Consider the following 26,374-nt stretch of genomic DNA (forward strand, 5'->3'; position numbering starts at 1 on the left):
GAGGGCATGTGTTCCCGCCCAGACAGGATGGGGTTAAAGGAGCAGCTGATTAAGTGGCTCTGGCTCACTCAGGCCTGGCGGAGGGAGGGGTACGGAATGCTATGTGAGCCTGCGGCTCGCAGAGGCCGGCGTGATGTTGCAACAGCCTGAGGCGTGCCCTGTGTTCTCCCAGGGAAGTTGTCCCTGGATCACGGGACCCTGGCAGTGGCAGGCTGCACAGGGTCCTGGGAGGGGAGGTGTGGATAATGCCCTGTGCTTTCACACAGGCTTCTTGGTGGCTGCAGCAGCAGCCTTAACATTTCATGTCCATCTCTGGTGTCGGAGCTGATAGTCGTGTCTCGCGTCCGTCTCTGGAGCTTGTTTAGGTGGTGCTCTGAATCCCCTCTCCTCACGCACACCGAAACAATGGTCTCTTCCCTCTTAGGCAGTTCCAGACTTTTTCCCGGACTCCCTCCTGGCTAGCTGTGGTGCACTAGCCCCCTTCAGGCTGTGTTCATGCAGCCAACCCCAGTTGTCTCCCTGGGATCTGACCTCCGAAGCCGGAGCCTCAGCTCCCAGCCCCCACCCACCCCGGCGGGTGAGCAGACAAGCCTCTCAGGCTGGTGAGTGCTGGTCAGTACCAATTCTCTGTGTGGGAATCTCTCCTCTTTGCTCTCTGCACCCTGTTGTTGTGCTCTCCTCTGTGGCTCTGAAGCTTCCTCCCCAACCCCCGGTCTCCGCCAGTAAAGGGTCTTCCTGGTGTGTGGAAACTTTTCCTCCTTCACAGCTCCCTCCCAGAGGTGCAGGTCCCGTCCCTATTCTTTTGTCTCTGTTTTGTCTTTTTTCTTTTGCCGTACCCAGGTACGTGGGAAGTTTCTTGCCTTTTGGGTTGTCTGAGGTCTTCTGCCAGCGTTCAGTAGGTGTTCTGTAGGAGTTGTTCCACATGTAGATGTATTTCTGATGCATTTGTGGGGAGGAAGGTGATCTCCACGTCTTACTCCTCTGTCATCTTCAGGAACATTAATTATTGTTGGCGATGAAGAAGAAAGGAGCGCACTGAATCAATACTTCGTCTCTTCAGCCCTTTTGTAATAAGATGCTCTGTCCACGCAGTGTTTTAAAGGACCCCGAGACAAAATATAATAAAAAAGAGTAGGGATAAAATGAAGATTTTAAGGGTAGCCAATGGGTAGGAAAGAGTAAGAGCTCCTTTATAAGTTTATGTTAGTATCGCTGGGAGGAATGCTAATGGGTAGTAAGATGAATGTTTCACAAAAGTCATCTCTTACAGTATCATGTGATTTGGTGAAAGTGAAGTCAATTTACAGAACGGTAGTAGATTTACTTTGGCTTTGATTTATCTCAAGTTCTCTATGCTGCCTATGGTATTTACTTTATGTGCTTTTAAATATATGTAGCTAGAAAATGACTTCTCATAAGACATAAAATTCTATGAGCTATCTCTAGTCTTCTTCACAAACGCTTATCTGAAACCAGTGTATTGGTTACCAGGACTGCCATAATAAGGTACAACAGACTGGGTAGCTTAAATAACAGAAATACATTTTCTCACAGGACTGGAGGCTAGGAGTCTGAAATCAAGGTTGGTTCCTTGTGAGAGCTGTGAGAAAAAGATCTGTTCCAGGCCTCTCTTTCTTGGCTGGTAGATGGCTGTCTTCACATGGTCTTCCCTCTGTATGTGTCTGTGTCCAAATTTCCTCTTCTTATCAAGATATCAGTCATACTAGATTAGGGCCCACCATAATGGCTTCATTTTAATGTAATTCCCTCTGTAAAGTCACTATGTTTAAATACAGTCACATTCTGAGGTGCTGGGGGCTAGGACTTTACATAAATATTTTTGGGGAGACACAGCTTATAATAACCAGTATACATGAAATACCCCACCAGAAAGATAGTTTATGATTATTATATATAAACTTAAGTCCAGAAATTTTAAGCACTGAAGTCTAATTTTCCCCTGTTATACTCATGTGTTAAAAATGGTCACTAGTCTTGAGTGAGATGTGTGCCGATATATGGTTAAAAAGTAAAAATACTCACTTGAAGGGGAGTGTTCTCACACAAGTGCAAGGATGAGTTATGGGACAGTGTTTATAGGATCACTGACAGATTTAAAACTAGTCTTTCCAACCATATCAGTTTACACAGTAATTTTAGGGAAAAAGTAGATCAATCCAAAACATACAGTTAGAGGAGGTTCACTTGTGAGTCACCAGCGTTTAACCAGAGAACCTAGCTTTTCTAATAGTCAATTCAAAATAAGATTCCAGGTTGCATTTTGGCACAAATCTTTTATTTATAGTGGAGAATGATTTAGAAGTATAAAACAAACTATGAATTATGGATCAACATATAAGCCATTAATCAAGGGACGAGTGCACAGTCATTATAAGAAAATAGACCAGCAGATTCCTCTTGTAAGAAGTTCAAACAAAAAACATTTTTGTTTTTGTGGATATAGGGTTGCAAGTCAGGATAACCTGAACATTTTATTTTTAAAAGAGAGGTGGCAGAGAGAAAGACTTATGAGAGATTAAAAGTCTTGAGTGACGTTTCAAGCAAAACTAATTTTAATATGCTTATTGTACCACTGATACTATAAAATTTAAATTCCTGTTCTAATTTTGATGCCACTTGGTTTTATTCTTCCTCTTATTCTTTTTGTATTTAAGATACTCAAGAATTTCAAATAATAGAATATTAGACATTGCTTAGGCTTTTTTATTTTGCCATTTCCAGGAATAGCCTACAATTTTAATTGAAGACCTTTAGAAATACTATTTTGTCCAGGCATTGATAGGCAGCTAGGGTGACATGAATCAACAGATTCTCTGGATCACGAGGAATGGCTTTTGTCTGCCTCCATATGGCAATGATCAAATGCTTTGTAGTGCAGAGAGAAATATTGTAACTAGAGGTGGCACTTCCTAGAACTTAGGTCAATGATTGGCTGATTGAGAGCCCAGCAGTTAATAGTTATAGAATGTGAAATGGAGGCAGTGAGAGATTTGTTAATTATTTGACACCCTTAAGGATCTTGAGTATAAAATCAACATAAAATTACATATTCTTAGCATGGCATACAAGGGCCTTCATTATTTGGCTCCTGTTTGCTTCTCCAGCCTCGTTTTGTGTTGTTCTCCCTTCTTCTTCTAATTCAGCTCTGCTTGCCTTTCTTCAATTCCTCAGTGCCAAACTACTCCCTACCTCATGGCCTTTGCACAAGTTGTGCCTCTGCCTGACAGGTTCTTTTTCCAGATCTGAACATAAATGTAACCTTCCTCAGCCAGGCTATTCTGGACCCAATTAAAATTAGCCACTAAGTCACTCTCCATGTTATCTCCTTGCTGTACTTCTCTCCCTGGCTCTTATGTCCATGTCATATTTTTCTTGTCTATTTATTTTTTTTAATAGCCAATTGTCAGTGGCCATCTGACTGGAGTCTAACCTCTATGAGAGCAGGAGTTTATCTATCTTGTTATCACTGTACCTCCAATGCTTTGAAAAGTGCTTGGCACATAGTAGTTTCTTATTTAATATTTGTGAAATAAATAAGAAAGGAAGACAATTATTTACTCCCTGCCACACTGGGTAGATACCATCCTGAAGGATGTTTTGAGTTCTACATCATTTTTGAGGTAAATATTTGCTGTAATGAGCAGAGTTTTAGAGCTCAGTCCACTCCTGTTTGCCTGCTGACTCTTTAGTGCTGATGCTGGAGTGCCCATGGTCTCCAGCACTATGACTCCACATTTCCTTTTAATTGTCCTGCATTCTAATCTCAATGTTTGAGGGAGAGAGAGGAAGAGGGAGTGAGAGAGAGGAAGAGAGAGGGAGAAGAAGAGGAGAGGAAAGGAGATGAAGAGGAAGAAGAGGAAGGAGGAGAGGAAAAGATGAAGGAGGAAGAGGAGGGAGAGAGGAAAAGAGGGGAGAGGGAGCCATGACTCTAGTAAAATCCTGAAGAGTATATTTTTAGCCCTTCCTCCTTCCCAGCATCTTCCTTCTCCATTCTGGGTCATGACCACAGGTTTTTCTAAGAGTGACCTGAATGCAATCACTCTGGGTGGGAATTTAAGGTGGCCAATAGGGGAGCCAGTTTTGAATGAGAAAAGGGAGAAGTCTCTTTTATCACCCTTACATCTCCCCATACTAGGGCATGCCTACTCCACATTTAAGATCTGTCCCTGTAGACAAAAAGAGGCCTTCCAAAACTGTGTATTCCAGAGAAACACTCAAAGGTTAGGAAGGAGTTAGCAAAGGCTGGTTACTTTGTGCTCTAAAATGGAATTCTGTATAGGATGGAAATACCTCACTGAAAAAGCAATGCTTACAAGATTGAAAAATATCACTCACTGTCCAAAAGTGTTTTCAAAACTCAAAAAGAGAATCACTTTTATGTTGTCTTTAGAGGCTTCTGTATTAGCTAACTCACTAGGTAAGGCTGTACCATGTGCCCTGCGGAGACACTTATGCTACTTCCGATAACAACTTCTTGGATGAGATTTAAGTCAGATGGCACCTATTAAATTCCATATTCCAGTGGCTCATGTTTCAGTGAAATATTACTCTAATCTAATTTATCTGAGGGCATTTTCTTCCAAAAAATATGTCATTTAGTTTAACAAATTGCCTATCATGTTCTTCTTAATAGCCTCAGAATCCAAGAAAATGGTGAAAACTCAAGTTGAAATCATGGCTTTGTCTTAAGTCATTTGATCATATTTTTCACTCTAAAAACTTCTGGAAAACTTTTCATTTCAAGGTTTTGTTAAATTGCAAAATGTTTGATGGGCAGGTTTCAATATGTTTCCTGTGTGTGAAAACCAGAAAAGTGAATTATAAGCAACAATCGTGACCAAAAATAAGCTCCTTCACTAATAGTTGAAACAAAAGTAAAAGCAGTATAATAGAAATTGTAAAAAATAAGATTGTGAGAATCTGAATATAGTTTAAAGGATATATACGTTCATAGTTCACAGATAAGAATTGACATCTTAAGTAGTTTTGATTTTATAAACTGTTCATGATTCATCTTTTCTGAGTCAGTTATGTGACTTGTTTAAAAAATTGTGGACATAGCATCATGATTTTGGATTCAATTCCTGGAGAGAGAAAGATATATATATATATCTTTATATATATATATATATATATATATATATAGAGAGAGAGAGAGAGAGAGAGAGAGAGAGAGAGAGAGAGAGAGCGCGCGAGAGAGAGATTGCAAATTTTACTTTCATCCATACACGTTGTGCCAAAAGGGCCTCATAATGTGTGTGTAAAATAAGCATTAATTAGCTGGCTTTTCATGAAAATGTTTCACTGTGAAGAAAACACTACATTGTATTGTCAATACTTGTCCACAGGAGGAAAGTCTGGGATATCTTCCTTTCTGAAGAAAGGGCAATTTTATAATGATGCTTTACAATGGAAGTGCAAATACTAGTAAGAAAGCTTAGCTAGCATCGGAGCACTAAAACATGGATCTGAGGACATTGCCTACATTACTAACTACATTTCTTTTAGTCAAAAATAGTATTAGCCTTGAAACTAATAGTTTTTAGTTTATTGGATATACAAATTGACAAATGCAATTGATACCTACCTTAAAGTGAATTTTAGTAATCAGAGAATGAACACATGTTATTAAACTGGCCTAGTTTTCACTTGAAAGCTTCTCATGATTCTTAAAGACTGTAAGTTTATATTTCTAGACCCACCCTTTCACTTGAGTGTTCCATGTGTTTGATTGAATACTAGACATTTACATTTCAGTATTCTGCCTTTTTTCAAACTCAACTTGACCACAACTGATTTATCAAATCTTTGAAACCCGTGCTGCAACTCAAGTTTTAGGTTTTGTCAATGATATCGACATATTTTGGCTATTTGGGATTGGAAATATGGGGCAGAGTAGCTCAAAATAGTTGTTTGTGAAAGCACTTATGTGAATTCTTAAATTCTGTCCAAATGCAGACTATTAATATTTTTGTCTCATCCTCCATTTGCATTTTCTATATAAAATCATGCTAGTCTAACTTTCAATGTTTCAGTATCTTTCTCTATCAAATCTTCTGTTTGAACTATTGTTGCCATTCAAATCTTCATTATCTCAGGGGCCTGTATTCAGTAATAGCTCTGTTCATTTATTTATTCTCTTATTCAGAGCTATGTATTGCCCAACTATTCTGCCAGGTAATATGGCAGGTGGTTCAGTGGTTACAGTGATAAGAGAGAAATAGTTCCTGCCTCCATGAAGTTTACAGTCTAATGGTAAACGTAGACAGAGAAGTGGGTTGAAGCATGGTAAATATAATGAAGAGGAGCAGAGTCCTATGTTTGCATACACTGGTGAACCCAGTCTCGACTGTCAGAAAACCTTCTAGCTGATCTCTTTCTGGTCTGCAATGATGACATCAGTTTTCCTCAAACACCATTTATATCATATCATTCACACTAAAAAACTGACTAAACCTTGATCCCTAGTCCAGTCTGAATATGTTTAAAAGCCTCCATAATCTGGCCGGTTCCTACTCATTGACATATGTTTCTCAGGACACTTGCTTCTAGTCAAGAAGGTTTTCTCACTGTTCCATGAATATATCATACTTTCCCCAGTCTCTATGTCTCCTTTTCAGACATCACTACCTTTGTCCTTGATCCACACACAGTTTTACCCAGTTAAAAGCCCTGGTCAGAATGAATTCCTCATGTTTTGGATTTGAATGGCTAACCACTTTGAAATACTATCTCTTGTGTATCTCTTACAACTCCAAGTTTACCTTCTAGATTTGTACATTTTTGGATATTCCAGTTGGCACATCCAACACTGCTTTCTAAGGTGATAAGCAATTTCTTTTTTTTTTAAATCTTGAAACAAGTTACGTGAGCGTACATATGTGTGTGTTTTCATGGAGATTTTGCTTTAACAAGTTGGCCAAAGAGAATTCATCATACTTGACAAGTCACTAATAAGTCAAGATGACAATTTTCTTTGTCCAAACTATTGTAAATACCTTTAATAGAACATAATTATCATAATTTTATTGCTTTTCTATTTTGGCATTGAAATAGAAATATTCTAGTTATGGTACTTACTAATGAAGTATTTGGAACTTTTCATGTAAAACTGACTTTGGGATTAACATTTCCCATACTTGTTTTTGATATGCATATATACATACATAAACATACGCATTATGTATACATTTACTCACACTGTTACATATATACACATATACAGATTACATATTTATATATGTATATATGCATTAAGACCTTTAAACAAAGGGAAATTTGGATTAGCCATTCATGAGGAGGGAAAAATATGGTTTTTATAATTGAAGAAAAGCTTCCAGATGCACTCAACTGTGTTTAAAAATTAGCTTAGTTAAAAAAAAATCCCATCTCGCCATGGCCTTTATTCTTAATTAGAACAAGTGTCTTTGACATATTTGAAGACACTTGACTTAAAAATAGCCAAGTTGAAAGTATGTAAGAGTGACACGTGAGCACCATTCTTGACTGCACTTTGCACTCTATATCTGTTGCAGGCATCCATCTCCTTGACTTCAAAGGGAGTCCCCCTTCCCATGAAACCACTACACAGTGAAACAATCTGTCCATCTTCCACTTCCATTGTTTTTGAAACTCAGCATTAATATCTGTACAACTGAGCTCAGTGAAGTCTTGTGTCTGACAAAACATCCAGCACTTTACCACATGATAATAAAGTTCCTTTGCAAAGCTCCTGGTTCCCAAATGGAAATCCTGCCTTCACTCTGTGGAGATGATGAGGCTATGAGTAAGAGCAGACCAAGGTCTGTGTGTTTAAAATTATGGGTGTTTCATTAACATAAGTGCATCAACATGTGGATCAATCCTGCCTGATCTATGCCTAAAAATCAAGGGGAAGGATGTATTCAAGGACATATCCTATGGTCAGTATGGACAGATTTAGGACAGTCCTCTCCTCTTTAAGCAGTTACATGCACAGACCTGTACAAGACAAATTCATGCTCAGGAACAACAGTCCTGAGGCATGTCATGGTCCCAACACATCAAAGAAACCTTCAACTCTGATCACTCCACTGTACCACAAAAGCAAGAAAGAGGACAAAGACATTTCAGGAAGATCTGTGCAGAACTGGAAAGGAAACGATGGGAGGCTTTGGGGAGGTGGACTGGTATATAGAGTCCAGGCTTTGACAGCAGACAGACCAGGGTTTGAAACCTGGAAATATTCTTTACTTTGAAGTCTTGAGATAAGTCATTAAAAGTTACATAGCTTCTGTTTTCCCATGTGCAAAACAGGGAGAATAATATGTACCTTATTGTTTTCTTGTGAAATTAACAATAATTCCTGGCACGTAGTAGGTGCCTGTATTAGAACTCTCCAGAGAAAGAGAACAATAGGATATTTATCTATATCTATCTATATCTGTATGTCACATGAGCCAATCCTATATACATAGATATTTATATGTTATATATATGGAATTGGCTCATGTGATTATGGAAGTTGACAAGTCCCAAGATCTGTCATCTGCAAGCTGAAGACCCTGAAAGAGCCAGTGTTTCAGTCTGAGTCTGAAGACAGGAAAAAATGATGTCTCAGCTCGAGGCAGTCAGGCAGGAGGAGTTCCCTTTTTTGGGGGAAAGGTCAGCCTTTTTGTTCTGTTCAGGCTTTCAACTGATTGGGTAAGACCCACCACATTGGAGAGGAAAATTTACTTAGTCTACCAATTCAGTTGTTAATCTCATCCAGAAACACCCTCAGAGAAACACCTAGAATAGTATCTGACCAAATATCTGAGCACCCTCTGGCCCAGTCAAGTTGACACATAAAATTAGTCATTAGAGTGCTTTATAAATGATAAATTCTATTAATTATAATGACCAGAAATGCAGTTTATTCCCTTTTCTTAGCCCTACTTCTGTTTAACATCCTGCTGAAATTGAAATCTCATATTTTGCTTTGAACTTGATCCATTTAAATAATCAATACTTATTATTTATTTTAAAAATATTAATAATAACTATTTATTACTAATAAAAATGGCTACTTAAAGTCAAGAGAGCACTAGAACTTGGAATAAGGAAAATCATCAATGTGGTCTACTGTTTATAAGTGTGTTTTTTTAATGAAAGTTTTTTTAATGACACTTTCAATAGTAAAAGAAAAAATATAACATTGCCATTAGTACAGGGCACAGGAGTATAATTGGCCACGTAACTGTAATGAAGCCCACTGCACCCAGCCACGACTTCAGTATGGTGGCTGGAGGGTTAACGGGATGAACTCTAGTCATTCCTCTCCTCTGATTAGTTCCAAGGCTCAGTCCAAGACTTTCCATTTTATAACTTTGGGTAGCAATGCCTACCAATCTCCTCCTCCTTGCTGAGCATTATTGTACACCAGGTCACTCGCTGGTCAGCATGGTATAAAATAGACGTGTCTAACTTCACTCACTGTAGACATTTGTTGAATGAAAAGCCAAAGCTGTGATTCATCTGGAAGGGCTCCATCTGTCTTTCTCATAGAGGGAGTGGTAAAAATTACTACTGTCACAGGCAGAAACTTGAAGGGGTCTTTTTCAAGGGAAAGAGACAAAAACTTAGTCCTTTCCAGCAGTGGGGTGGCCAAGGAGTATGGACACACTGGTTCTAAACTAAGAGCCAGCACCAACACCTCATGTGACCTTGAGCAGCCTCAGTTTCCTCATCGGAAAGTGAAGGCTTGGACTGGATGGCTTACATGAACTTCCAGCCACAGAATCCTTTACTTCTAAGGGCACTGCTCCCTGTGGCAGTCGGCCTGCCCGGACCAGATGAGTGAATGAAACTTGCTGTATTGATGAGCTTAGACAGGCCACCTGCAGGGCTCACCTCCGTCCTCTGAGCAGACACGCATCTTGGAGTGAACCAGGTGGAATCTGAGCCCTGCCATGAAGACAGCATTGCTGTCATCCCATCTTTGAACCAAGAGGCAAAGTACATTTTTTTGCAAGTGCAGGCTCCAACTGAGCTGCTGAAACTAAACAAACACCACAGTGAGAGTGATATGGCATTATGAGCTCATTCAGAGAACAAAAGAGTGAGACAAATAAAGCTGCCCTGAGGCTGCAGAGTCATGCAAGTATGGAGAAGGAAATATGAAAAGGAGATCACTTCTCAATAAAAGCAATTAATATTCCAGAGCATTAAAATGTTTTATCTCATTTCCTCCCTGCAATTTAAAACATGCACAAACACATGTGTATATTTCCTCAGTATAAAAGTATTTTGGAAGAGAGGAAGCTCTGTGGGTTATATTCTGGAAAGCGATATTGTCATTTGCTAAGTGTCACTAAGGGGTTGCCTATGTTACTATAGAATAAGAAAAGGCGGTCTATTGGGGTATGCTTGAAAGTGAGACCAAGAATGGTGACTTAGTTTGGGTTCCCCCAAAGTGAACTTTGAGACAAGTATTAGTGGTAAATGATTTATTAAGGAAGTGTTCCTAGGAGAAATCTGTAAGAAGGCAGGAGAAGAAAGACAGAGGTAGAGATGAAACTAGTAGATCGTGGAGGAGAGCAGAGGATTCCCTTGATTCTGCAGGGGAAGTCTGGTGTGTGGCTTAGCCTCAGTTTGTCTCTGCTGGAGGCCAGGGAGCTGAGCTTTCTTAGTCTCTTGCCTGGAAGTCATTGGCTAATGCTGCACCTAAGGGATGAAAGCTTCCCAGTACTTGGGAAGCCTACAGGCAAACCTGGAACCCCTGAAGACAGTTCTTCAAAGAACAGTGTCAAATGCTGGCCACTGGGAGAAAACAGGCACCAAAGTTGGGGTGGGGCTAACAGAAACAGAAAGGAACTCAAGGAGATCTGGGAGGAGCCCTAAGTGTCCCTGAGGGACACGTCTCTGTGGCTCAGATGTACTGCATGAAGTCCACTGCATCCAGCCACGATTTCAATATGGTAGCTGGAGGGTTAACGGGATGAACTCTAGTCATTCCTCTCCTCTGATTAGTTCCAAGGCTATAACTGATATCTATTATCTCCTTCACTACCCATCCAAGTTTCCTCTCATTCTCTTCAGACTTAGGGGGCTTGCCTTCTGATGTGACCCAGATTTTCCTTCCTGAGCTATCTAGCTCCTGATTACTATTCCCTTTTCAGGTTGCAGTTGTTGTAAATTGTCCATTCACAGTAAAAATTTAGCATGGGGACATGAAGAGATGCCTAGCAGATACCCAGAGACACAGTCTTAGAATGGCATGCAGTGCACCATTATTCACTTTCAGGATTAATACCTATGAACAAAATGTAGAATACAATGATTTTAAATTCTAAAATGTTAATTATTTTATTTTATATAATTTTTCGGCTTTGTTGTGGTTTAATTGACACGTAACATTATTTATATTTAAGGTGTACAACTTGATGTTTTGATATACATGTACATTGTGAGATAATCACCACAGCCAAACATATCTGTCACCACACGTAGCCACCATTTTCTTTTTTCTTCTCTTCTCTTCTCTCCTTTCTTCTCTTTTCCTTTCTTTTTCTTTTTTTGTGGTAGGAACACTTAAGATCGTATCCTCTTAGCAAATTTCATGTATACAATACAGTATTGTTAACCATAGTCACATTACTGTACATTAATTAGACCTCCAGAACTTATCTCACATAACTGAAACTTTGCTGCATGATCTCACTTAAATGTGTGTCTTAGTCCATTCAGGCTGCCATAATAAATAACACAGACTGAGTGGCTCATAAACAACAGAAATTTGTTTCTCACAGTTTTGGAGGCTGCAAGTCCAAGATTGGAGAACCAGCATGGTTGGGTTCTGGTGAGGAAACTCTTCCAGGTTGTACATGGCCTACTTCTCATTGCATCTTCAAATGTCAGGGAGCAGAGAGAAGCAGGCTTTTTTGGAACTCTTAGAAGGGCAATAATCCCATTCATGAGGGTGCTGCCCCATGACCTCATCTAATCCTAACTACAACCCAAGAGTCCCTCTTCCTAACACCATTGCATTGTGGGGTAGAGTTTCAATATATGAATTTTAGAGGGATGGAAACATTCAGTCCATAGCAACATGTGATCTAAAATAGTCAAACTCATAGGAGCAAAGAATAAAATGCTGGTTTTGAGGGGCTCAGGGGAGGGGGAAATAGGGAGATGCTGGTCAAAGGGTAAAAAGTTTCTGTTATTTTATATAATTTTTATTATAATGAGAAATTTTAAGTCCAGTAAAATAAATCTCTCAATTCTATTGAGTTGTTTTGCACATTCCTTGTCACCTATTAGGCACCTAATACCTATTTGATGATTAAATAAATAAATACATTGTAAGATTTCAATAAATATATGTACAATGGAACAATAAAGTAATTTTAACAAGATACAGCCCACAAATTTAAGTTACCAATAAAGTCCAGTTTTCTAGGAAGAAAAAAGTCCAAATATACTCTTTTTCCTTTGTACTTAAAAGAGCATCAAGAAAAAAAAATGTTTTCTTTTTTGGGAAGCCAACATTCTCTCCACAAAGAGAAAATATTGGGCTTGCACAAGCCATTATTTGACGGCACTGCAAGATTGGAACGTTGCATGCTTCACTAGAAGCATAGTGTTCTGTTGAGTATCTGTCCCTTGATCCTCACACTTCTTGCTTCCTGACAAGGTAACGGAAGGGCGTGTCTGAAGACTGGGTTTAATGGTGTGCCTGCCAATTATGAAATGAGCAGCCATGCTGCCCTCTTCTTTGATTTTCAAACAATCACTAATTCAATGAATTCAGTATCTGTTGAGTACTTAGTCGGAGCCAGCTTCAGTTCTTGGGAATAAGTAAGTAGCAGTGGAAAGAAAATCTCTCTGCTCCTCTGGGCTTACACACTAAAAAAAGAAGAGTATTCATCAACAAATTTCAACAAAGAAGAGAGAGATATCAGAAGGTGACAAGTGCTAAGGGGGAAAACAAAAAGTGGGGAGGGGGTGGAAATTGCCAGGGGCTGAGGTGGGTGGTGCAATTTTAAACAGTAAATGTGTTGATAGAGAAGGTCTCAATTGCAAGATGATATTTGAACAAAACCCTCAAAAACCTGAGGTTGAGAAATGTGCTATCCAGGGAAAGAACAAGTCCAGGAAGAGGGAACGACAGGTAGAGAAAACCTGAGCATGTTTGAGGACTGGGTCAGGAAGTGTAGGGCTTTGAAGGCCATTGGCAGATTTGGGTGTTTACTCTGAGTGCTTGGATGACACAACCTGACTCGTGTTTTAACAGGACCATTCTGGCTGCGGGGTTGAGTATAGACTCTGGTAGAATAGGCCATGGTGCAGCATAGGGGTGGAGGAAGGGGACCAGGCAAATGGCACTGGTGTCTTGGATCACTTTGGTAGCACGAAAGTGGTGGGAAACAGTGCATTTGAATATATTTTGAAGTAGAGCTGATAGAATATTCTGGAAGATTAGGTATTTGGTTTGAGAAAAACCTGTCAAGAATAACTCCAAGACTTTTGGCTTAAGCATCCAGAGGAATGGAGTAGCTATTAACAGACCTGGATTATTATGGGGAGTGGAGGTCTGGGGTGATCAGGAGTTTGGTTTTAGACATGTTAGGTGTCCAGGTAGAGGAATCAAGTAGGCAGTTGGAGCCTAGTGTTCAGGTGAAAGTGCCATATTAAAAACCTACTTTGGGGAGTTATGAGCATATAGATGATACTTTAAAAACCATGAGACTGAATCAAGAGAGAGAGTACAGAGAGTAGAGGGCAAAGTTCTGGAACACTTCAACACTTAGAAGGGGAAGAAGAAGAGAAAGTTACAAAGGCAGTTGAGTACATCCTATGAGGTAGGAAAGGAAACTGGCAGAATCAAGTGTAGTCTTCTGGAAGCCAATTAAAAACTATTTTAAGGAGGGAGTGTTCAACCATGTCAAGTACTGCAAAGAAGTTAAGATGAGAACATTGACTTTTGGTTTTAGCAACATGGAGGTCTATTACCTTGACAAGAGTATGGTGAAGTGGTAAGAGGAAAAACTGAATGGAATGGGTTCAAGAACAAATGGGAGAAGAGAAGCTGGTGGAGAGTAAGCTTGGAGAGTTTTTCTATAAAGGGGAACAGGAAAACCACACAGTAGCTGGAAAAGAGAGTAGGATTAGGATAGAACAAAACATTTTTTAAATGTGGGAGAAATAATAGCATATTTGTATGCAAATAGAAATGTGTCAGGAGAAGGAAATATATTATTGGTGCAGGACAGAGGGGAGAATTGTTAGAGCAATGTCCTTGATTTCATGAGAGGGGATGTACATGCGGAGAGTTTAGCTCTCTACAATTTCTCACTGAGGTCAGACTCCATCCACCCTCCTGAACCCCAAATGTAGGGGTAGCATATCAAATTTATGAGTAACTCTGTAAGCCTTTCCCACATATTGCTGGTAGAATATCATATCTGATGTGTTGTGACGCCTAGACCACATATTCTACCACACAAGAAATTTTGAATTTCTTTTTTTGACATTAGCCATTTGCATTTTTTTTAAGGAGAAGGAATTGCGTTGTTATAAGACCAAATCACTTTCTAAGCCTAGAATATAAGGATCATGAAAACGAATATGGTATCCCTTCCCCAAATGATACTTCAATTTGTGATTTGTTCTTGTTCTCTGGCAATAATAACCTATTTGGCAAGCTCAGCAGAAGAAATGACACAGAGGACACTACTCCATCATCAAGGCCATTGATACTTCTTTGTTTCGAAGTCGGCCTCTGTATTGCCTGTACTTGCGTTCCCTGGGCCATGTGACCCTCATGGTGTCTTAATCCTGTCATCTATATTTGCTTTCACCTTCACTTGCACCACCCCAAGGAACACAAACCAGATTGGTTATCCTCTGCAACTTTACCCATCATTTCTGAAGTGCTAAACTCTGACATTCCATCTCCCACTACCTTCAATCTTTATTGCCACTGGGGCTCTTTCTGACCTTATCAATAACCACAGGGACTACTATTGGAAAAGACCTGGTTCCTTTTATTGGAGAATGGTATTAGAAACTAAGGTCGGCACTATGTCTACTGCTTTTAGGGTGGTGTTGCATCTAGATTCTCTCAACTGTCAGAGAAGGAAATATACTTGTATACCAATCCATATATCTATGCATATCTATAAATATTTCTATATGTATCCATCTTTATATTAAGCTAAGCATGAGTTCATATGGCTATCTCCAATTCTACCAGTATACATGGGGATCATTCCAGCATTTCCCCCTTGCTTGTCTGTAACTTTTATGACAACATTGAGAAATCTGGTCCCCACTCTCCACCATCAAATACTTAATTGTTCAATTTCAGTATACATGAATAGTGGTTTCAGAATTGTTAGCCCACATACCCATGAGAAACAACTTTACTAACTAAAGCACATGCATAGTACTTTGCCTAAAAGTCTTATAGTCTTTATTCATTTCCAAAATTATTTAGATCAGTACCTTACTTCCTCATCCCTTTCAGTGATGTTGTTTTATATACTTGTAATACAGTTAGATTGCTTTGTCACATCATGGGATCCCTTGACCTCTTAGATTGTTTTACAAAAATTTACGTACATTAAAATCCACTCTTTTGCTAGTACAATTCTGAGTTTTCACAGATATAGAGTGTCATATATCCACCACTACAGACTCATACAGAATAGTTTCACTGCCTTAAAAAATGACAGTGAAACTACTGGTAAAAATCTCTCTACCAACTCTAAAGTTTTGCCTTTTCCAGAAGTTCACATTAATGAAATCATACAGTATATAGCCTTTTAAAACTGGTGTCTTTCACTTAACAATATTTATTTAAGATATTTTTGCATGACTTGATAACTTATTCCATTGTATGGATATACTGCAGTTTGCTTATCCGTTCACTTATTTAAAGACACCTTGGTTGCTTCTAATGTTTGGCAATTACAAGTAAAATTGTTATAAATAGTTACATGCAGGTTTTTGTGTGGAAGTACTTTTCACATCTGTTAGGTAAATATCTAGAAGCATGATGGCTGGGTCATTTGGTAATACTATGTTTAGCTTTGTGAGAAACTTCCAAACTGTCTTCCAGTGGTTGTACCATTTTTTATTCTGCCCAGGAACGAACGCACGTTCCTGTTGCTCCTTATCTTTGTCAGCAATTGGTATTGTTAGTTTTTGGATTTTAGCCATTCTAATAGGTCTGTAGTGGTATCTCATTGTTGTTTTAAGACTGGTTTGTTTATTTATTTGCTTATTTTTTTCCTTTCAGTTTTATTGAGATATGGTTTACATACAGCATTGTATAAGTTCAAGGTGTACAGCATAATGATTTGACTTACATACATCATGAAATGATGACCACAATAAGGTTAGTGACCATCCATCATCTCATACAGATACAAAATAAAAGAAATAGAGAATTTGTTTTTCCTTGTAATGACAGCTCAGGATCTACTCTTAACAACTTTCATATATAACATACAACAGTGGTAATTATATTAATCATGTCTCTGGGGTGGGGCCTGGGGCTCTTGGAACTGGTGCCAGCCTGCTGGTGAGTGAGGCCAGGTCCTGGGGTTAGTGTTGGCTCACTGGTGGGAGGAAGTGGGCCCTGGAGCCTCTGGCTTTGGGGGCCAGGGGTCCCGGAAGCTGACGTCAGCACATTGGTGGGTAGGGCTGGGTCCTGGGGCAGCTGGGGACTCAGAGAGGTCTATAGCAGCTGGCCTGCTGTTGGGTAGGGCTGTGTCCCCACCCATCTAGCTGCTTGGCATGGGGAGTACAGGCCTGGTGCCAACCGGCTGGTAGGTGGGACCAGTCCCAGCGCTAATAAACTAGAGAGAGGACTCCAAAATGGCCTTTGCCAGCACCAGTGTCCTTGTGGTAAAAAGAGTTCCCCAAGTGGCTGCTTCCAGTGTCTCTGTCCCCAGGGTGAGTTCCAGTTGCCTCCTGCCTCACTGGGAGGCTTTCCAAGATCAGTGAGTGGGTCTGACCCAGGCTCTTTTCAAATGACTGCTTCTGCCCTGGGTCTTGGAGTGTGTGATTTAGCATGCACCGTTTAAGGGTGGAGTCTCTGTTTCCTACAGCCTTCTGCCCTCCTGAAACCAAGCCCTGGTGGCCTGCAAAGTCAAATGTTCTGGGGGCTCTTCTCCCAGTGCAAGACCCTTGTGCTGGGGAGCCCAGTGGGGCTTGGAACCTTTGCTCTCTGGGGAGGACCTCTGCAATTGTGATTATCCTTCCAGTTGTGGGACGTCCACCCAGGGGTATGGGTCTTGATTCTACCACATCTCCACCCCTCCTACATGACCCTCTGTGGTTCGTTCTTTATATCTTTAGTTGTAGAAGATATTTTCTGCTAGTCTTCAGGTCATTCTCTTTGATAGTTGCTCTGTAAATAGTTGTAATTTTGGTGTGCCCATGGGAGGAGGTGAGTTCAGGGTCTTCCTACTTGGCCATCTTGGCCACTCCCCAAGATTGTCTGGCTTTGCATCCCTGGATAGTTACTAGCTGTGTGCCCTTGGTCAAATTACACAGCTTGTCTAAGCTTCATCTTTAAATAGAAATAATGACAGTATTGATCTTCTAGATGGTGTTGGAAGGTGGTGATTAATGCCATATGAATAGAACTTGGTGTGTACTAAGTGCTCAATAAACATTGTCTCCCATCAGACTAAGAAATAATTTCCCTGAATGAAAGTACACAATGGTCAGAAGTTAACTGATATTAACTGTTTATTTTAAAACTCTCCAAATTCACCCCATTATTTAATACATACAAAAGTCTGCTCTTTATATTTTTAGAATAGTTCCCTGAAATTTTGCTACATACAGTATTCCTCATTGTCCTCCTGTAGGATTATGATGTCTTCATATATAAAACTGACCTTTACTTTCCAATTGCTGTACCTCTATTCATGCCACCTTTTTGACATCTTTTCTTTCAAAATTCAAGCCAGATTCCACTAAACCCAAATAATATGTCATTTTACCCAAAGAGCCCTTACTTAATGCTCTGGCTAGAAGAGACCTCTTCCTTGTTTGAAATAGAAAGTTTTAAAAATCTATTGCGTATTTATGGTTTATATAATATCTACTTCCAAAAATGTGAGACTATAAATAAACATGACCAAAAATTATATACGTATATACATAATGTATATACATACATATTAGAAAGTATATATCCTTCAAGGTGGTTGATTTGACAGGCTTCACTTATTTAAATTCCTCATTGGCAGTTTTATTCACAGCCAATATCCTGCAATTTTTGAATATCCTCAATTGTGGCTAGCATTCATCCTTTGTAAATTTTCTTTAGCTGCCTATCCTCTTTCTCTTTACTTCTCACATTAGTCTATTCAATAATCCCTGACTGTGTAACCCTATATAGAAATATACATGGAAATATGTCTATATATGAATATTGCTGGTTATTTTACAACAGGGGATCTTACAATTGCTCTTTTCACTCAAAAATTCCTTGTTGGAAATCATTACAAGTCATTAAGTATAGCACTAATTTGTTATTTTTAATGTGCTTTCTGCCACTATAAGTACATGACCTTATATTCTAGAGATTTGGACAAATGTATAAATGATGTATACCCATCATTATTATATCATACAGAGTATTTTCACTGCCTTAAAAATCCTCTGTGTTCTATTTATCTGTACCTGCCTCCCAGCTCCCCTGGCAACCCCTGATCTTTTTATTCCATATTTTTTGCATTTTCCAGAATGTTTTATAGTTGGAATCATATGTTATGTAGTCTTTTCATTTTGGTGTCTATCACTTAGTAATGTGCATTTAAGCTTCCTCCATGTCTTCTTATGGCTTGGGAGCTTATTTCCTTTTAGTGCTGAATAATATCCTATTGTCTGGATGTACCACAGTTTATTTATCCATTCACCTACTGAAGGACAGCTTGGTTGCTTCTAAGTTTTGGAAATTATGAATAAAGCTGCTATAAACATCTGTATGCAGATTTTTGTTGGACACAAATGTTCATCTCATTTGTTCACCTCATTCAGATAAAGATCAAAGATTGTAATTGCTGGATAGTATAGTAAGAGTATGTTTAGTTTTATAAGAAATGGCTAAGCTGTCTTCCAAAGTGGTTGTACCATTTTGCATTCTCACCAGCCATGAATTGTTGCCAGAATTTGGTGCTGTCAGTGTCTGGTTTATGGCCATTCTGATAGGTGTGTAGTGATATCTCGTTGTTGTTTTAATTTGCAGACCATAAGGTTTTCAAAGCTATGGACTGGTTCTTATTTGCTTTGTATCTCCCTAGTGCTTTGATAAATATTTGTTTAATTAATGGCTTTATCAAATAATACAATATGAATGTTCTATTTACAATGATGAGTATTTGAACTGCTGCTTTTTAATAATTTGATACATGTTCTTAAAGCACCTATTAAGTGCAATGCACTTGCTTTATGCAGAAATATAGCATAAAAGACACAGGCTTGTGGGAGAATATCAATAACTATATAGTGACAAGTCATGTGATGAGGGTCATGGGAGAGTTTTTGGTTTCTGCATTTCTGGAATGGTCATATTGGTCTCTACACGAAGAAATTGACCAGAGGTGGTTGCTGTGGTCATGACTTTCAAAAGATTAGGCTTTGATGGTTAAAGCCAATATTTCTAACTATAAGAATATGAATTAGGTGGGTTTTCATGCCTGAGAAATGACATCTCAATCAAAATAATGTGATCATTGATTATGTCTTTTGAAATCATTTTTAGAAAACTACCTAGTGTAATTTATTCTATAATTTTTAAACTCTTCTATTTAATTATGGTCAAAAGTATCACTTATTCAATTCAGATGAGGCATGAGACATTTTTCTCACCAGTATACTTTTACTATAATATATATTGAATGCTAGTTAGATACCTTTGAAAGGAACTTATTTTTGTACTCATGAAGCACTACAATTTTCAAGTAGAAGTGTAAGTTACAAGGGGATAATACATTGAGACTTTAGCCTTTTGAGCGAATGACTTAGGAACTTTAGAAATTTGATATTAAAAGTTAAGTCTAATTGTTTCAACATCTCACCTACTCAATAACTGGACATTGAACGTTCACACATACAGGCTTTACAGACCAGGTCAACCCCTAGGGTAGTTCCTCTTTGTAAATCTCAGAGAAACACCTTGGCAAAGTCAATGAGGGTATGGGCGTAAGATTTGGACATAATTCTGTGACTTAAGCAAATTCCTTAATTTCCCTATTTCCCTATTTTTTTTTAGTTGTAAAATGAATAAAATATTAGTTACTCATCTGCAAGGATTACATGAGATACTATAAGAAAACCTCTCAGCATTTATGAATTGCTCCAGAAATGGTAGTTATTATAATTGCTGCTTCAAGCTGATTAGTAAAAAATCCAAAGTGATATTATAGAATTAGTCATATTGTTTTTAATGTTAAACAAAAATAACTATGGAGAAGTTATTGGTTTTGGTCTGGGGCCAAGTTCAAGGTGATCCTGGGTCATCTTCACGTGCCAGAAAACAAGAAAAATCTTGAAGACTAGTGGGATCACTTCAAACGCGGGCATCTTAGAGAGGATACCATTGGCCAATTTTGGGAAAATAAAAAGCACCAAAAAGAATACTGACAGTGTATTGATTATAATACACTAAAGTTTTAAAAGATCCATCACTAATTAGGCACAATAAAAGAGAAAAGGAGGAGGGGTCAATAAAAGCACTTACTTTTATTTTTTATTTATTTATTTTTTTTAAACATCTTTATTGAAGTATAATTGCTTTACAATGGTGTGCTAGCTTCTGCTTTACAACAAAGTGAATCAGTTACACATATACATATGTTGCCATATCTCTTCCCTCTTGCATCTCCCTCCCTCCCACCCTCCCTATCCCACCCCTCTAGGTGGTCACAAAGCACCGAGCTGATCTCCCTGTGCTATGCGGCTGCTTCCCACTAGTTATCTATTTTACATTTGGTAGTGTATATATGTCCATGACACTCTCTCACCCTGTCACATCTCACCCCTCCCCCTCCCCATATCCTCAAGTCCATTCTCTAGTAGGTCTGTGTCTTTATTCCCATCTTGCCACTAGGTTCTTCATGACCTCTTTTTTTTTTTTTTTTTTCCCCTTAGATTCCATATATATGTGTTAGCATACTGTATTTGTTTTTCTCTTTCTGACTTACTTCACTCTGTATGACAGACTCTAACTCCATCCACCTCATTACAAACACCTCCATTTCATTTCTTTTTATGGCTGAGTAATATTCCATTGTATATATGTGCCACATCTTCTTTATCCATTCATCCGATGATGGACACCTAGGTTGCTTCCATGTCCTGGCTATTGTAAATAGAGCTGCAATGAATATTTTGGTACATGACTCTTTCTGAATTATGGTTTTCTCAGGGTATATGCCCAGTAGTGGGATTGCTGGGTCATATGGTAGTTCTATTTTTAGTTTTTTAAGGAACCTCCATACTGTTCTCCATAGTGGCTGTATCAATTTACATTCCCACCAACAGTGCAAGAGTGTTCCCTTTTCTCCACACCCTCTCCAGCATTTATTGTTTCTAGATTTTTTGATGATGGCCATTCTGACTGGTGTGAGATGATACCTCATTGTAGTTTTGATTTGCATTTCTCTAATGATTAATGATGTTGAGCATTCTTTCATGTGTCTGTTGGCAATCTGTATCTCTTCTTTGGAGAAATGTCTATTTAGGTCTTCTGCCCATTTTTGGATTGGGTTGTTTGTTTTTTTGTTATTGAGCTGCATGAGCTGCTTGTAAATCTTGGAGATTAATCCTTTGTCCGTTGCTTCATTTGCAAATATTTTCTCCCATTCTGAGGGTTGTCTTTTGGTCTTGTTTATGGTTTCCTTTGCTGTGCAAAAGCTTTTAAGTTTCATTAGGTCCCATTTGTTTATTTGTGTTTTTATTTCCATTTCTCTAGGACCTGGGTCAAAAAGGATCTTGCTGTGACTTATGTCATACAGTGTTCTGCCTATGTTTTCCTCTAAGAGTTTGATAGTGTCTGGCCTTACACTTAGGTCTTTAATCCATTTTGAGTTTATTTTTGTGTATGGTGTTAGGGAGTGTTCTAATTTCATACTTTTACATGTACCTGTCCAATTTTCCCAGCACCACTTATTGAAGAGGCTGTCTTTTCTCCACTGTATATGCTTGCCTCCTTTATCAAAGATAAGGTGACCATATGTGCGTGGGCTTATCTCTGGGCTTTCTATCCTGTTCCATTGATCTATATTTCTGTTTTTGTGCCAGTACCAAACTGTCTTGATTACTGTAGCTTTGTAATATCGTCTGAAGTCAGGGAGCCTGATTCCTCCAGCTCCATTTTTCGTTCTCAAGATTGCTTTGGCTATTCGGGGTCTTTTGTGTTTCCATACAAATTGTGAAATTTTTTGTTCTAGTTCTGTGAAAAATGCCAGTGGTAGTTTGATAGGGATTGCATTGAATCTGTAGATTGCTTTGGGTAGCAGAGTCATTTTCACAATGTTGATTCTTCCAATCCAAGAACATGGTATATCTCTCCATCTATTTGTATCATCTTTAATTTCTTTCATCAGTGTCCTATAATTTTCTGCATACAGGTCTTTTGTCTCCTTAGGTAGGTTTATTCCTAGGTATTTTATTCTTTTTGTTGCAATGGTAAACGGGAGTGTTTTCTTAATTTCACTTTCAGATTTTTCATCATTAGTATACAGGAATGCAAGAGATTTCTGTGCATTAATTTTGTATCCTGCTACTTTACCAAATTCATTGATTAGCTCTAGTAGTTTTCTGGTAGCATCTTTTGGATTCTCTATGTATAGTATCATGTCATCTGCAAACAGTGACAGCTTTACTTCTTCTTTTCCGATTTGGATTCCTTTTATTTCTTTTTCGTCTCTGATTGCTTTGGCTAACACTTCCAAAACTATGTTGAATAATAGTGGTGAGAGTGGGCAACCTTGTCTTGTTCCTGATCTTAGTGGAAATGGTTTCAGTTTTTCACCATTGAGGACAATGTTGGCTGTGGGTTTGTCATATACGGCCTTTATTATGTTGAGGAAAGTTCCCTCTATGCCTACTTTCTGCAGGACTTTTATCATAAATGGGTGTTGAATTTTGTCGAAAGCTTTCTCTGCATCTATTGAGATGATCATATGGTTTTTCTCCTTCAATTTGTTAATATGATGTATCACGTTGATTGATTTGCGTATATTGAAGAATCCTTGCATTCCTGGAATAAACCCCACTTGATCATGGTGTATGATCCTTTTAATGTGCTGTTGGATTCTGTTTGCTAGTATTTTGTTGAGGATTTTTGCATCTATGTTCATCAGTGATATTGGCCTGTAGTTTTCTTTCTTTGTGACATCTTTGCCTGGTTTTGGTATCAGGGTGATGGTGGCCTCGTAGAATGAGTTGGGGAGTGTTCCTCCCTCTGCAATATTTTGGAAGAGTTTGAGAAGGATAGGTGTTAGCTCTTCTCTAAATGTTTGATAGAATTCGCCTGTGAAGCCATCTGGTCCTGGGCTTTTGTGTGTTGGAAGATTTTTAATCACAGTTTCAATTTCAGTGCTTGTGATTGGTCTGTTCATATTTTCTATTTCTTCCTGGTTCAGTCTCGGCAGGTTGTGCATTTCTAAGAATCTGTCCATTTCTTCCAGGTTGTCCATTTTATTAGCATAGAGTTGCTTGTAGTAATCTCTTATGATCGTTTGTATTTCTGCAGTGTCAGTGGTTACTTCTCCTTTTTCATTTCTAATTCTATTAATTTGAGTCTTCTCCTTTTTTCTCTTGATGAGTCTGGCTAATGGTTTATCAATTTTGTTTATCTTCTCAAAGAACCAGCTTTTAGTTTCATTGATTTTTGCTATTGTTTCCTTCATTTCTTTTTCATTTATTTCTGATCTGATCTTTATGATTTCTTTCCTTCTGCTAGCTTTGGGGTTTTTTTGTTCTTCTTTCTCTAATTGCTTTAGGTGCAAGGTTAGGTTCTTTATTCGAGATGTTTCCTGTTTCTTGATGTAGGCTTGTATTGCTATAAACTTCCCTCTTAGAACTGCTTTTGCTGCATCCCATAGGTTTTGGATCGTCGTGTCTCCATTGTCATTTGTTTCTAGGTATTTTTTGATTTCCCCTTTGATTTCTTCAGTGATCACTTCGTTATTAAGTAGTGTATTGTGTAGCCTCCATGTGTTTGTAGTTTTTACAGATCTTTTCCTGTAATTGATATCTAGTCTCATAGCGTTGTGGTCGGAAAAGATACTTGATACGATTTCAATTTTTTTAAATTTACCAAGGCTTGATTTGTGACCCAAGATATGATCTATCCTGGAGAATGTTCCATGAGCACTTGAGAAAAATGTGTATTCTGTTGTTTTTGGGTGGAATGTCCTATAAATATCAATTAAGTCCATCTTGTTTAATGTATCATTTAAAGCTTGTGTTTCCTTATTTATTTTCATTTTGGATGATCTGTCCATTGGTGAAAGTGGGGTGTTAAAGTCCCCTACTATGATTGTGTTACTGTCGATTTCCCCTTTTATGGCTGTTAGTATTTGCCTTATGTATTGAAGTGCTCCTATGTTGGGTGCATAAATATTTACAATTGTTATACCTTCCTCTTGGATCGATCCCTTGATCATTATATAGTGTCCGTCTTTGTCTCTTGTAATTGTCTTTATTTTAAAGTCTATTTTGTCTGATATGAGAATTGCTACTCCAGCTTTCTTTTGATTTCCATTTGCATGGAATATCTTTTTCCATCCCCTCACTTTCAGTCTGTATGTGTCTCTAGGTCTGAAGTGGGTCTCTTGTAGACAGCATATATATGGGTCTTGTTTTTGTATCCATTCAGCCAGTCTGTGTCTTTTGGTGGGAGCATTTAATCCATTTACATTTAAGGTAATTATCGATATGTATGTTCCTATTCCCATTTTCTTAAATGTTTTGGGTTTGTTATTGTAGGTGTTTTCCTTCTCTTGTGTTTCTTGCCTAGAGAAGTTCCTTTAGCATTTGTTGTAAAGCTGGTTTGGTGGTGCTGAACTCTCTCAGCTTTTGCTTGTCTGTAAAGGTTTTAATTTCTCCATCAAATCTGAATGAGATCCTTGCTGGGTAGAGTAATCTTGGTTGTAGGTTTTTCTCCTTCATCACTTTAAGTATATCCTGCCACTCCCTTCTGGCTTGCAGCGTTTCTGCTGAAAGATCAGCTGTTAACCTTATGGGGATGCCCTTGTGTGTTATCTGTTGTTTTTCCCTTGCTGCTTTTAATATGTTTTCTTTATATTTAATTTTTGATAGTTTGATTAATATGTGTCTTGGTGTGTTTCTCCTTGGATTTATCCTGTATGGGACTCTCTGTGCTTCCAGGACTTGATTAACTATTTCCTTTCCCATATTAGGGAAGTTTTCAACTATAATCTCTTCAAATATTTTCTCAGTCCCTTTCTTTTTCTCTTCTTCTTCTGGGACCCCTATAATTCGAATGTTGGTGCGTTTAATGTTGTCCCAGAGGTCTCTGAGACTGTCCTCAGTTCTTTTCATTCTTTTTTCTTTATTCTGGTCTGCAGTAGTTATTTCCACCATTTTATCTTCCAGGTCACTTATCCGTTCTTCTGCCTCAGTTATTCTGCTATTGATCCCATCTAGAGTATTTTTAATTTCATTTATTGTGCTTGTCATCGTTTCTTGGTTCCTCTTTAGTTCTTCTACGTCCTTGTTAAATGTTTCTTGCATTTTGTCTATTCTATTTCCAAGACTTTGGATCATCCTTACTATCATTATTCTGAATTCTTTTTCGGGTAGACTACCTATTTCCTCTTCATTTGTTAGGTCTGGTGTGTTTTGACCCTGCTCCTTCATCTGCTGTGTGTTTTTCTGTCTTCTCATTTTGCTTATCTTACTGTGTTTGGGGTCTCCTTTTCACAGGCTGCAGGTTCGTAGTTCCCGTTGTTTTTGGTATCTGTCCCCAGTGGCTAAGGTTGGTTCAGTGGGTTGTGTAGGTTTCCTGGTGGAGGGAACTAGTGCCTGTGTTCTGGAGGATGAGGCTGGATGTTGTCTTTCTGGTGGGTTCGTCCACGTCTGGTGGTGTGTTTTGGGGTGTCTGTGGCCTTATTATGATTTTAGGCAGCCTCTCTGTTAATGGATGGGGCTGTGTTCCTCTCTTGCTAGTTGTTTGGCATAGGGTGTCCAGCACTGTAGCTTGCTGGTCGTTGAGTGAAGCTGGGTCTTGATGTTGAGATGGAGATCTGTGAGAGATTTTCGCCGTTTGGTATTACGTGGAGCTGGGAGGTCTCTTGTGGACCAGTGTCCTGAAGTTGGCTCTCCCACCTCAGAGGCACAG

The 26,374-nt window shown here is 38.7% G+C and overlaps 1 long non-coding RNA gene across 1 annotated transcript in view; it reads left to right on the forward strand.

Annotated features, from left to right (window-relative positions):
* The first annotated feature begins 379 nt into the window (after positions 1-379).
* LOC133093186 (uncharacterized) overlaps positions 380-26,374 on the forward strand; it is a 121,966-nt gene continuing 95,971 nt past the window's right edge. The window contains exon 1 of the long non-coding RNA XR_009701248.1: positions 380-602. This is a non-coding gene — a long non-coding RNA (uncharacterized LOC133093186). The remainder of the gene's footprint in view (positions 603-26,374) is intronic.

The sequence above is a fragment of the Eubalaena glacialis genome, chromosome 6, assembly GCF_028564815.1.
Source record: "Eubalaena glacialis isolate mEubGla1 chromosome 6, mEubGla1.1.hap2.+ XY, whole genome shotgun sequence".
In the NCBI taxonomy this organism is placed as follows: domain Eukaryota; kingdom Metazoa; phylum Chordata; class Mammalia; order Artiodactyla; family Balaenidae; genus Eubalaena; species Eubalaena glacialis.